Source organism: Microtus ochrogaster, unplaced genomic scaffold (assembly GCF_000317375.1).
Source record: "Microtus ochrogaster isolate Prairie Vole_2 unplaced genomic scaffold, MicOch1.0 UNK196, whole genome shotgun sequence".
NCBI lineage: Eukaryota > Metazoa > Chordata > Mammalia > Rodentia > Cricetidae > Microtus > Microtus ochrogaster.
The window spans coordinates 81,460-93,752 of NW_004949294.1; the positions used below are offsets into that span (position 1 = coordinate 81,460).

Below are 12,293 nucleotides of genomic sequence, written 5' to 3' on the forward strand. Positions count from 1 at the left end.
AAAAAAATAATAGTTTTTGCAAATAAAGTGTATTTTTCAAATGGCATTTAGCCATTTCATTATCTTTGGATTTAGTATGAGAAAATAAAAAAATAAAAAAAAAGTTTGGCAGTGAGCCTTCTGTTTCTATTATGTGGAACGCTTTGAGGAGTATAGGTATTAGCTCTTCTTGAAAGTTCTGGTAGACTTCAGCACTAAAACCATCTGGCCTTGGGCTTTTTTTTGGTTGGGAGGTTTTTGATGGCAGCTTCTATCTCCTCGTGGCTTATAGGTCTATTTAAATTGCTCACCCAGTCTTGATTTAATTTTGGTATGTGGTATCTATCTGAAAATTTTTATTTCTTTTATATTTCCAGTTTTGTAGAGTACATATTTTTGTATTAGGACCTAATGATTCTCTTAATTTCCTCAGTGTCCATTGTTATGTCTTCCTTTTCATTTCTGATTTTGTTAATTTGAATGTTCTCTCTCTGCCTTTTGATTAGTTTGGATAAGGGTTTGTCAATCTTGGTGATTTTCTCAAAGAACCAGCTCTTTGTTTCATTGATTCTTTGTATGATTTTCTGTGTTTCTATTTTGTTGATGTTTTTTTTGTCTTCTTCTGCTCTTTGGTGAGTCTGCTTCTTTTTTTTCTAGAGCTTTCAGGCATGTTGTTAGGTCATTAATGTGAGCTTTCTTCATTTTCCTTATGGGCACTTAGTGCTATGAACTTTCCTCTTAACACTGCTTTCATAGTGTCCCATAGGTTTGGGTATGTTCTGCCTTCATTTTCATTGAATTCAAAGAAGACTTTAATTTTTTTCTTGATTTCTTCCTTGACCCAGGAATGGTTCAGCAGTTGACTGTTCAGTTTCTATGAGTTTGTAGGCTTTCTGGGAGTAGTATTGCTGTTGAATTCTAACTTTACTCCATGGTGATCTGACAAGACACAGTGGAATATTCCATTTTTTTTGTATCTGTGGGTGTTTGCTTTGTTACTGAGAATGTGATCAGTTTTAGAGAAGGTTCCACGAGGTGCTGAGAAGAAGGTATATTATTTATTGTTTGGGTGGAATGTTCTTTTAAGTCCATTCGATTCATTAAATCTGTTAGTTCTTTTATTTCTCTGTTAAGTTTCTGTCTGTTTGACCTGTCCAGTGTCAAGAGAGGAGTGTTGAAATCTCCTACTGTTAGTGTGTGGGGTTTGATGTGCTCTTCAGTCAAGTTTCAGTAATGTTTCTTTTACATATGTGGGTGCTCTTGAAATAGGGGCATATATATTCAGAATTGAGACTTCATCTTGATGAATTATTTCTGTTGTGAGTATAAAATGTCCTTCTCCATCTCTTCTTAATGACTTTAGTTTTAAATCAATTTTGTTAGATATTAGAATATCCAAACCTGTTTGTAGTTTTAGGTCCAAATTTTCCCAATCCTTTACTCTGATGTAGTGTCTGTCTTTGAGGTTGAGGTGTGTTTCTTGTAAACAGCAGAATGCTGGATACTGGTTACATATCCATTCTCTTAGCCTATGTCTTTTTATAGGTAAACTGAGACCATTGATATTAAGCGATATTAATGACCAGTGGTTGTTAGCTCTGGTTATCTTTCAATAGTACTGTCTGTGTATTTCCCTTTTTTGGGTTATGCTGGTGTGTGTGTGGGGGGGGGGTTATCAGTTGTCTGTGTTATTGTGGGTGTAGTTAGCTTGCTTGGGTTGTGGTTTTCCTTCTAATACTTTCTGTAAGTCTGGGTTTGTGGATACATACTGGTTAAATCTGTTTTTGTCATTGAATATCTTTTTTTCTCCATCAATGGTGAATGAAAGCTTTGGTGGGTACAGTAGTCTGGGTTTGTATATGTGGTGTCTTAGTGTCTACAACATATCTATCCAGGACCTTCTGGCTTTCATGGTTTCCATTGATAAGTCAGGTATAATTCTGATATGTTTTCCTTTATATGTTACTTGACCTTTCTTTTTTGCAGCTCTTAATATTTTTTTGTTCTGTATGTTTTGTGTTTTGATTATTATATGGTAAGGGGATTTTTTTGATCCTGTGTATTTGGTATTCTGTAAGCTTCTTGTACCTTCATAGGAATATCCTTTTTTAAGTTGGAAAAGTTTTCTTCTATTATTTTGTTGAATATATTTTCTGTGCCTGTGAGCTGGAATTCTTCTTCTACCCCTGTTATTCTCAGGTTTGGTCTTTTCATGGTGTCCCAGATTTCTTGAATGTTTTTTTTTGTGGATTTAGTGTTTTCTTTGACTATTTGTCTATTTCCTCAATAGAATCTTCAGTGCCTTAGATTCTTTCTTCTTTCTCTTGTATTCTATTGGTTATACTTGTCTCTGTAGTTCCTGTTCATTTACCATTTCCAGATTTTCCATTTCCAGAGTTCCCTTAGTTTGTGTTATCTTTATTACCTCTATTTTAATCTTCAAATCTTGAACTGTTTTCTTTACCTGATTGATTGCTTTTTCTTTGTTTCCTTGGGTTTCTTTGAGGGATTTATTAATTTCTTCCATCTTTTTGTTTGTCTTTTCCTCCATTTCTTTAATGGAGTTTTTCCACTTTCTCTTTTTTTATTTGATGAATAATTTTTTTATATTTCTATTTTTCCATTCAAAAATTTCTATTTCCCCCTCCTCCCATTACCCTCCTGCTCTCTTACTCACCCTCCTCCCTCCCTTTCCAGTCTTAAGGGAGGGCACAGTACCCTGCCCTGTGGGAAGTCCAAAGCCCTCCCCTCTTTATCCAGGCCTAGGAAGGTGTGCATCCAAACAGACTAGGGTCCCAAAAAGCCAGTACATGCAGTAGAAACAAATCCCAGTGCCATTATCAATGGCTTCTCAGTCAGCCCCCATTGTCAGCCACATTCAGAGAGTCCACTTTGATCACATGTTCGTTCTGTCCCAGTCCAGCTTGATTTGGTGAGCTCCCATTAGATCAGACACACTGTCTCAGTGGGTGGACCAACCCCTGGCGGTCCTGACTTCCTTGTCATCTTCTTCCTCCTTTTGCTTTTCCACTGGGCCTTTAGGAGCTCAGCCCAGTTCTCTGATGTGGGTCTCTGTCTCTATCTCCATCCACCACTGGAAGAAGGTTCTGTGGTGATATTCGAGATATTCATCAGTTTCACATCCTCTTTAAAGGTCTCCATCATTTTCATTAAGTAACATTTAAAGTCGTTTTCTTCTATATCTTCTGTGTTAGGATGATCAAGCCTTCCTTGTTGTAATATGAGCAGAGGGGCTGCGTCCCCAGCACCCGGCCACCCACATGGCTAGCTTATGCCCCAAAATAATTACACGGAAACTGTATTCTTTTAAACACTCTTTGGCCCATTAGCTCTAACACTTACTGGCTAATTCTGATATCCCGATCAACCCATCTCTAATAAACTGTGTAGCACCAGTCTTACCCGGAAAGAGTTAGCATGTCTGACCTGGCAGCTTGCTTCATTGCGTGCCTCTGCCCAGGAGAGGGGAGCATGGCTTCTGAGCTCACTTCCTCTTCCTCCCAGCATTCTGTTCTGTTTACTCCTCCCACCTATGTTTTAACCTATGAGGGCCAGCCACGCAGTTTCTTTATTTTTTAACCAATGACCTTCCTCCATCACTTCCTATTGTGTGTTCGCTTGATACTGATGATACCATGTTGCTTTTTAGGATGTAGGAGGAGTTCTTGCATTGGCCACTTCCCACCTCTTCAACTCTTATGTCTTCAAGAATTGGTCTACAGAGCTCACAGGTAAAGAAACATTTGGGGCAGGTTAGATGCCTGTGTAGCAGACCAGCTCCCTGCTGACTGCTAGGAATGCCAAAGGCACCTGGGGAGGGGGGCCCTGGCATTTCTCCCATGTGGAGGTTTTAGGGAGTGGAAGGGGTCCAGGGTCCCAGGGCCACTGTTGTCTCACCTCTTATGTCCACCAAGAATTGGTCTCCACGAACCTCCCAGGGAATGACGTGTTGGTGGCACATTTTTAGTTTTATATAAAGGATATTTTGCAACAACTCAGTCATCTCAGATGAATATTTCAAAACTTTTGTTATTTCTAATTACTCATTTATCTCTAATTTAACTTGGGCAACCCATGACACATTTATTCATCCTGAATTTATCAGTTTTGTACAGATTTCAAACAGAGTCCTCTGAACAAATATCTTCTTACAGCACAGAAAACAGGTTTATGCAGACTTTGCCTGACTATGGAATTGTTATCTGCTCACAGAGATATCATCTGGACGGCTGAAGAGTACATTTGTGCAAGGGTGTCAAGCAATCCATAAAGTGCCAAGCTGAGGTTTAAGTGACCACTTATAAGGCAAGTGAGGCTTTTAGACCTGGCTTAGACTGTTTAACCTTAGGTGGTGACTTGCAAAAAAGTACAGGCCTGATTTAGGATCCTAGCTTTTGAGGAAATAGGTATCTTTAGAATGTCCCAAATGTGACTCATGGATTGCTTCATTTTCCAATTTTGTGGAGTACAGGTTTTTGAGTTTGGATTTCCTCAGTCTCTGTTGGCATGTCCCCTTTTTCATTTCTGATTTTGTTAATTTAGATATTCTTTCTCTGCCTTTTGGAGTTTGTATTAAGGGTTTGTCTATCTTGTTTCTTTTCTCAAAACACCATCTTTTTGTTTCATTTGTTCTTTGTATAGTCCTTTTTGTATTTTGTATTATTTGTCCTTTTATTGATTTCAGCCCTCAATTTGATTAGTTCCTGTTGTCTACTTCTCCTGAGTGAGTTTGCTTCTTTTTAATTCTAGAGCTTTTATGTGTGATATTAAGTTACTTGAGTGAGATTTCTCCAAATTCTTTATGATTGCATTTAGAGCTATGAACTCAGATTCAATACCTCTGTTCAGAGACTGAAAAACAAATATCCAGCACAATAATGTTTTTATTTTTCAAAACTAAGGAAACAAGCTCTCTGAAGTTTAGCCTGGCAGTGAAAATACTCATGTGTTGAGAGAGGGCTTGCCTGGATCAGTGATAAGAACAACAATGTCAGGATGCTGAACAACTCTTAGAAATAGCAAACTCAGGTCCAGATATAAACTTCTCCAATAAGACTCCTGAAATTCATATAACTGGTACACTTCAGCTTTCATTGATGGCATATAGCAGTAATGTCTGGCTTTATGATCCTATATTTTGAGAAAATGGGTATTGCTACAGTGTCCCAAATGTGTCCTATATACTTGATTGATTATATTGATCATTGCTATAATTAATAGTATAGTTTAGATATGTAATTAAGTGTGTGACACAAACAGGCATTGAAAGGATAGACCCAAAGAGGTGAAATCAGCAGAAAAAAAGCACTTATTAGCTTACTAGCATTGTAAACTGAAAATGGCTTTGCTATGTAGCTAATGATAAGAAACAAATGGAAGGGCTCACTGTCTTTATTCCTGAGTATTTTGAAGACCATGTCTTTTCATTTTTTTTTTACTCCAAGATTTTTTTTCTTCAGCAATATTTGGATGTAGAGGGCAATGTGAAGAGCATTAGCTCTCTCTGAATGTCCAGTTGACTTGCCTTTATTCAGGAAAGCAGAAGTATCTAATGGTCATCTTATTGTCCTTGGTAGCTGATCAATACAGCTTCCAGACTTTGATAAACTCCTCAACCCCTCATGATATCTCAATGTCTTCTTCAGGTAATTTCTTTAAGTTATCCCATTGTTATAAAGTTACTTATTCCTTGTACCATCTTGTTTGAACTGTGAATTTCACTTTCAGTATATTATATGTTAATATTTGCACGCTTAGTGCATTCTTTTTTAACTTTTCATACTTTCAACTTTCTTTTTAGAGTCACTTACGTATACTATCATATCACCTGCAGCAAGGATACTTTGACTTCTTCACCTGTGTATCTTTTTTATCTCTTTCAGTTGTCTTATTGCTTTAGCTAAAACTTCAAGTACGATATTGAGTAGATATGGAGATCACGTACAATCTTGTCTTGATCCCGATTTCAGTAGAATTGCTTTGAGTGCCTCTACATTAATTTGATTTTGGCTATATTCTTGTTGTGAATTGTCTTTATTATATTTAGTTATGTCTCTTGTAACCCTAATCTTTACAGAACTTTTTCATGAAGGATTGTTAATTTTAGTCAAAGCCTTTTTCTACACCTAATGAGATGATCATATGATTTTTTTCTTTCAGTTTCCCTATATGTTGGATTACATATAGATTTTTGTATATTGAACCCTCCCATTCTTTCTCAGATGAACTCCATTTGATCATAGTGGATTATGTTTTTGATGTGTTTTTTGTTTGATTTGCAAGTATTTTTGAGTATTTTTGCATCTATGGTCATAAGGAAAAGGTCTGTAATTTTGTTTCTTTGTTGAGTCCAAATGTGCATTGGGTATTATACTTTTAAAATGTACAAATTTTTAAATTATGCATTTATGATCCTCTGGATTTCCATGGTGTCTGTTATCATATTCTTTTCATTTTTGATTTTGTTAATTTGAATGTTCTCTCTCTGCATTCCAGTTAGTTTGGATAAGGGTTTGTCAATCATGTTGATTTTCTCTTTGTTTCATTGATTCTTCACATTATTTTCCTTGTTTCAATTTTATGGACTTCAGCCCTCTATTGGATTATTTCCTGCCCTTTACATCATCTGAATTGTCTTTGTTTCTTTTTGTTCTATAGCTGGGAGGTATGCTTTAAGTTGCTAATATGAGTTTGTCACCAGTTTTTTTTTTTTAACTTATGCCCTTAGGGCTATGAAATTTCCTTTTAGCACACTTTAATTTTGTCTCATAAGTTTGGGTATGTTGCATATTAATTTTCAATGAATTTTAGAATGTCTTTAATTTCTTTCTTTCTGTCTTGATGCATTTTTATTCAAACAGAGTTTTTTTTTCAGTTTTCATGAGATTTTAAGCTTTCTGTTGTTTTTGTTGTTGATGAGCTCCAGCTTTAATCTGTGGTGGTCTAATAGTACTTAGGGAGATAGTTCAATTTTTTTTTTGTATCTGCTGAGACTTGCTTGGTGTCTGGGTATGTGGTTCGTTAGTTTTAGGGAAAGTTCCATGAGGCACTAAGAAGAAAGTACATTCTTTTATTTTTGGTTAAAACGTTCTTTAAATAACTCCTAAGTCCATTTGGTTTACAATGTCTGCTAGCTCCAGGATTTCTCCATTTAGTTTTTGTCTGGATGACTCATCCTTTGTTGAGAATGGGGTATTAAAATTTCCCACTATAAATAGGTGACAGTCAGTATATGATTTATGTTTTAGGAGTGTTTCTTTTACAAACTCGTGTGCTCTTGTATTTGGGGCATAGATGTTAAGAACTGAAATATTGTCTCAGTGGATATTTTCTTTGGTTATTAAGTATTGTGCCTGTTGTTTCAAGTCTAGTTTGTTAGATATTAAAATAGCTATATCCACTTGATTCTTAGGATCATTTTCTTGGGATGTCTTTTTCCAACACTGTATCCCAAGGTAGTACCTATACATGATGCATATATATATTTCTTTGGCGCAGCAAAAGGATAGATTCTGTTTTCAAATCTGTTAGTCTATGCCTTTCTATTGGAGAATACAGATTATTAATATTGAGAGATATAAATGATCAATGATTATTTTTGATTGTTGTTATTATATTGTTGTGGGCAATGGTTGAATTAGTGTTGGTTTTGTGTGTGTGTCCTTATTTTAATATTGCTGGTGTGAAATTATTTTCTGTGTTTTCATGGGTGTTGTTAACTTCATTAGGTTGGAGTTTTCCTTCTAGAATTTTCTGTAGGTCTGGAATTATAGATACATATTACTTAAATTTGATTATCATGAAACATCTTACTTTCTCCATCTAAGTAACTGAAAATTTTGATAGATATAGTGCGGTAGTCTGGTATCTGTGGTCTTTTAGAGTCTGAATCACATTTGTTCAGACCTTTCTGGTTTTGCAGTCTCCTTTGTAAAACCAAGTATAATTATAATAGGTTTGACTTTATATGTTACTTGTTCTTTTTCCTTTCATTTAAAAAATTCTTTCATTGTTCTGCATGTTTTGTGTTTTAGTTATTATGTGGTAAGGGAATTTTTTCTGGTCTAATCTACTTGTTGTTCTGTATGCTTCTTGTATCTTTATTGGTTTCCTCTTCTTATGTTAGAGCAATTTTTTCTATGATTTTGTTGAAGATATTTCCTGGACTGTTTGAGCTAGGATTCTCTTTCATTTATTTTTATAATTCTTAGTTTAATATTTTTATAGTGTCCCATATGTCCTGAATGTTTTGTGTCAAAACTTTTTTGATTTTTAACATTTTCTTTGACTGATATATTCAATTTTTCTATCATATCTTCAATATCTGAGATTCTCTCTTCCAGAATTCTGTATTCTTTTGGTGACACTTGCCTCTGTAGTTAATTTTCAAATTCTCAAAATTTTTATTTAAGAATTCCATCAGCTTGTATTTTCTTTATTTATTCTATTCCCATTTTTAGGTCTGGAGTGGTTTTATTCCTTTTCTTCAACTGTTTTTTTAAAATATTTATATATTATGTGTACAATAGTCTGTCTGTATGTCTGCACCAGACCTCATTACAGATGGTTGTGAGCCACCATGGGGTTGCCGGGAATTGAACTCAGGACCTTTGGAAGAGTAGGCAATGCTCTTAACCACTGAGCCATCTCTGCAGTCCCTCTTCAACTGTTTGTTGTTTTCTATTTTTTTCTTGGATTTCTTAAAGAGATTTGTTAATTTCCTCTTTCAGGAACTCTATCTCATATAGGTTGTTTTTGTGATTTAATAATTTGCTTCAGCTATGATGGAATATTCAGAACTTGTTGTGGTAAGGTAACTGGGCTCTAGTGAATGCATAGAGCCCTGACCATTATTGGTGGTGTTTTTTTTCTCTTTTTTTAAAAAAGGAAAGAAAACTACTTTTTGTTTTAAATTTTGCATACCAATCCCAGTTCTCCCTTATTGCCCTTCCTCCCATTCTCTCCACCTCACCTTTCCCTTTAAGGAGGATGCTGAGGTAAGCTTGGTTGACTGACAGAATGAGTCTTGTAGAAAGAGATCCCAGTGGGTGGTCACATTGGTGGTACAGACTGCCCACAGGTCTCTCACTTGTTGGCAAGCTGCTGTGGGATTCATTGGAGCAGCTGTTTTCCACCAGAATTGGGTGCAGGAACCTGCTTTCTTGCTGAGATGATAGGTGTGGGGCTCAGGATGTCCCTTGGTATTTATGGCCTAAAGATTAGTGCAGTCTATGAGGGAGATCATCACTCAACTGTTTTTGCAACTGGTATAGGTGGCACTGTGCCGATAGGCGCTTCTGAAGTAGCAGGAGATGATTGTCCAAGATGAGAATGATGGGGAAGGGGAGGATGGGTAATGTGTTGGTTTCTCTGTAAAAAGAGTAAAGTGGGAGGCAGCTGTGGTGGTGCAGCCTGCCTATAGGTCTTACCTGATGTCAAGCTGCTAGGGTTCATCACAATATTACATTTAGCTTAGATATGAATTAAGGTACAAAAGACAACATATGCATGCTGAGTCAGACTCAATACCTCTGTTTTGATACTGAGAAACATGCTCTACACAATTCTGTTCTTCATTTTCAAGGTTAAGATGACAAACTTTATGTAGTTTCTCTTAGCCATGGAAATGCTCATGTATTGAGAGAGGGCTTTTCTGGATCGATGATGAGAAACCCTGTCTGAGGATGCTGAGAGACTCATGTCAATGGGAATCTGAGGTCCAGATATGAGGTCCTCTAATAAGAGCAATTAGGGTTTCAGACCCTGGCTTATTCTTCATAGTTTTCACAGATGAGATAACTGGACAATCTGGCTTTAGCATTAGAGATTTTCAGAGTGTCTTGATAGTGTCCCAATTGCACCCAAAGCTAAGGTTACAAGATTCCCAAAGATTCACTGGCAGTGGTTATATTTTTTGCATTGAGATAAGGTTTATCTCTATCAATGATGAGAACAACTCTCTGAAAATCCCGAACAACTCATGCCATTAGGAATCTGAAGTCCGGGTATTAGGTCATTTTAAGACTGAAGAGGTTTCAGAGCCTGACTGGCATTCCAGTTTTGACAGATGGCAAATAATAGGGCAGACTGCCTTTAGGAATCTACATATTGCTAGTATCCATTTATGAGTGAGTGCACACCATACTCATTTTTTGGGGTCTTGGTTACCTTACTTAGGATAATGTTTTCTAATTTCAGCCACTTACATGTAAAATTAAAGATGTCATTGCTTTTTACCGCTGAGTAGTACTGTAATGTGTAAATGTGTCACACTTTATTTATCCGTTCTTCAGTGGAGGGGCATCTAGGTTGTTTCCAGGTTTTGGCTACTACAAATAATGCTGCTATGAACATAGCTGAACAGATGCTTTTGTAGTATGATTGAGCATCTTTTGGAAATATTCTCTAAAGTGGTATTGCTGAATACTGAGGTAGGTTGATTCCCAATTTTCTGAGAAACTGCCATACTGATTTCCAAAGTGGTTGTACAAGTTTGCATTCCCACCAGCAATGGATGAATGTTCCCCTTACTCCAGATCCTCTCCAGCATAAGCTATTATTAGTGTTTTTGATCTTAGCCATTCTGACTTGTGTAAGATGGCATCTTAGAGTTGCTTTGATTTGCATCACCCTATTAGCTAAGGAAGTTGAACATTTCCTTAAGTATTTTTTGACCATTTGAAATTCTTCTGTTGAGAATTCTGTTTAGTTCAGTACTCCATTTTTAAAGTGGCCTATTTAGAATTTTAATGTCTATTTTTTTTTGAGTTCTTTATATATTTTGGAGATCAGTCCTTTGTCTGATGTGGGGTTGGTGAAGATCTTTTCCCATTCGGTAGGCTGCCTTTTTGTCTTATTGACTGTGTCCTGTTTTACAGAAGCGTCTCATTTTCAGGAGGTCCAATTTATTTATTGTTGCTTTAGTGTCTGTGCTTCTGGGGTTATATTTAGGAAGTGGTCTCCTGTGCCCATGCATTGAAGGCTACTTCCCACTTTCTCTTCTATCAGGTTCAATGCGGTAGGATTTATATTGAGGTCTTTAATCTATTTGGACTTGAGTTTTGTGCATGATGATAGATATGGATCTATTTACATTCTTCTTTATGTTGACATCCAGTTATTCCAGCACCATTTGTTGAAGATGCTTTCTTTCTTCTACTGAATAATTTTAGCTTCTTTGTCAAAAATCAGGTGTTCATAGGTATGTGAATTAATATCCAGGTCTTCAATTCAATTCCATTGGTCAACATCTCTGTTTTTATGCCAATACCAAACTGTTTTCATTACTGTAGCTTTGTAATAGAGCTAGATGTCAGGGATGGTAATGTCTCCAGAAGTTCCTTTATTATATAGGATTAAGAACATTGAGCCTATAGTTTGTGATCCTAGAAAAGCTAAGTAATAAGGTGAACCTAAAGAAAAACATATGTAGACCCACCTAGAAATTGCAAACTGACAAGATCTCCTGACAAAATTGGAATCATAGGCGTGGAGACAGAAGAAAGGGGAGAAGGAGAAGAAGAGAGGAGAAGGGGGGGGGGTTGAGGAGGACTTGAGGGAATGGGATCCTTGAGATGGAAGAAGGACAGATATGATAGCAAGGAAAGAGATAACTTGATTGAGGGGGCTATTATAGGGTTAGCAAGAAACCTGGCTCTACAAAAATTCCCAGGAATCCACAAGGATGACCACAAATAAGCCCCTAAGCAATGGAGGAGAAGGTGCCTAAATTGGCTTTGCCCTATAGTCAGACTGATGATTATCTTAAATATTACTATAAAACCTTTGTCCCACAACAGATGAAAACAGAGCCAGAGACCTACATTTTAGCACTGGACTGAGCTCCCAAGGTCTAGAGAAGAGTAGAAGGAATGAGAATATGAGCAAAGAGGTCAAGACCATGAAGGGTTCATCCACTGAAACAGTTTACCCGAGCTAAGGGAGCTCACCATCTCCAGCTGGAATGGGAAGGAACAAGCATAGGACCGAACTAGTCCCTCTGAATGTGGTTGACAGTTGTATGGCTGGGCAGACTGAAGGATCACTGACAGTGGCATTGGATTTAACTCTACTGCATGTAATTTTTTTTGGATCCTATTCTCTTTGGATGTATACCATGCTCAGCCTTGATGTAGTAGGGAGGGCATTGGACTTTCCACAAAGCAAAGTGCCTTACCCTCTCTTAGGATTAGAGGGGGTGGGGTGAGAGGATGGGTGGAGGAAATTGGAAAAGGGGAGGTGGATATTTGGATTGGTGTTTATTTATTGATTGATTGATTTTTATTGAGCTCTAC

General features: G+C 36.9%; 1 long non-coding RNA gene and 2 other non-coding genes across 3 annotated transcripts in view; all 3 read left to right on the forward strand.

Moving 5' to 3' along the window:
- LOC113455852 overlaps positions 1–4,300 on the forward strand; it is an 85,023-nt gene extending 80,723 nt beyond the window's left edge. The window contains exons 6-7 of the long non-coding RNA XR_003376798.1: positions 3,650–3,731; positions 4,213–4,300. This is a non-coding gene — a long non-coding RNA (uncharacterized LOC113455852). The remainder of the gene's footprint in view (positions 1–3,649; positions 3,732–4,212) is intronic.
- Positions 4,301–4,966: 666 nt separating this feature from the next.
- On the forward strand, positions 4,967–5,032 carry LOC113455858. Its single transcript, XR_003376804.1, has one exon. It is a non-coding gene; the product is annotated as a small nucleolar RNA SNORD109A (small nucleolar RNA).
- Positions 5,033–9,654: 4,622 nt separating this feature from the next.
- On the forward strand, positions 9,655–9,720 carry LOC113455853. The gene has a single exon (XR_003376799.1). It is a non-coding gene; the product is annotated as a small nucleolar RNA SNORD109A (small nucleolar RNA).
- The last annotated feature ends 2,573 nt before the right edge of the window (positions 9,721–12,293 follow it).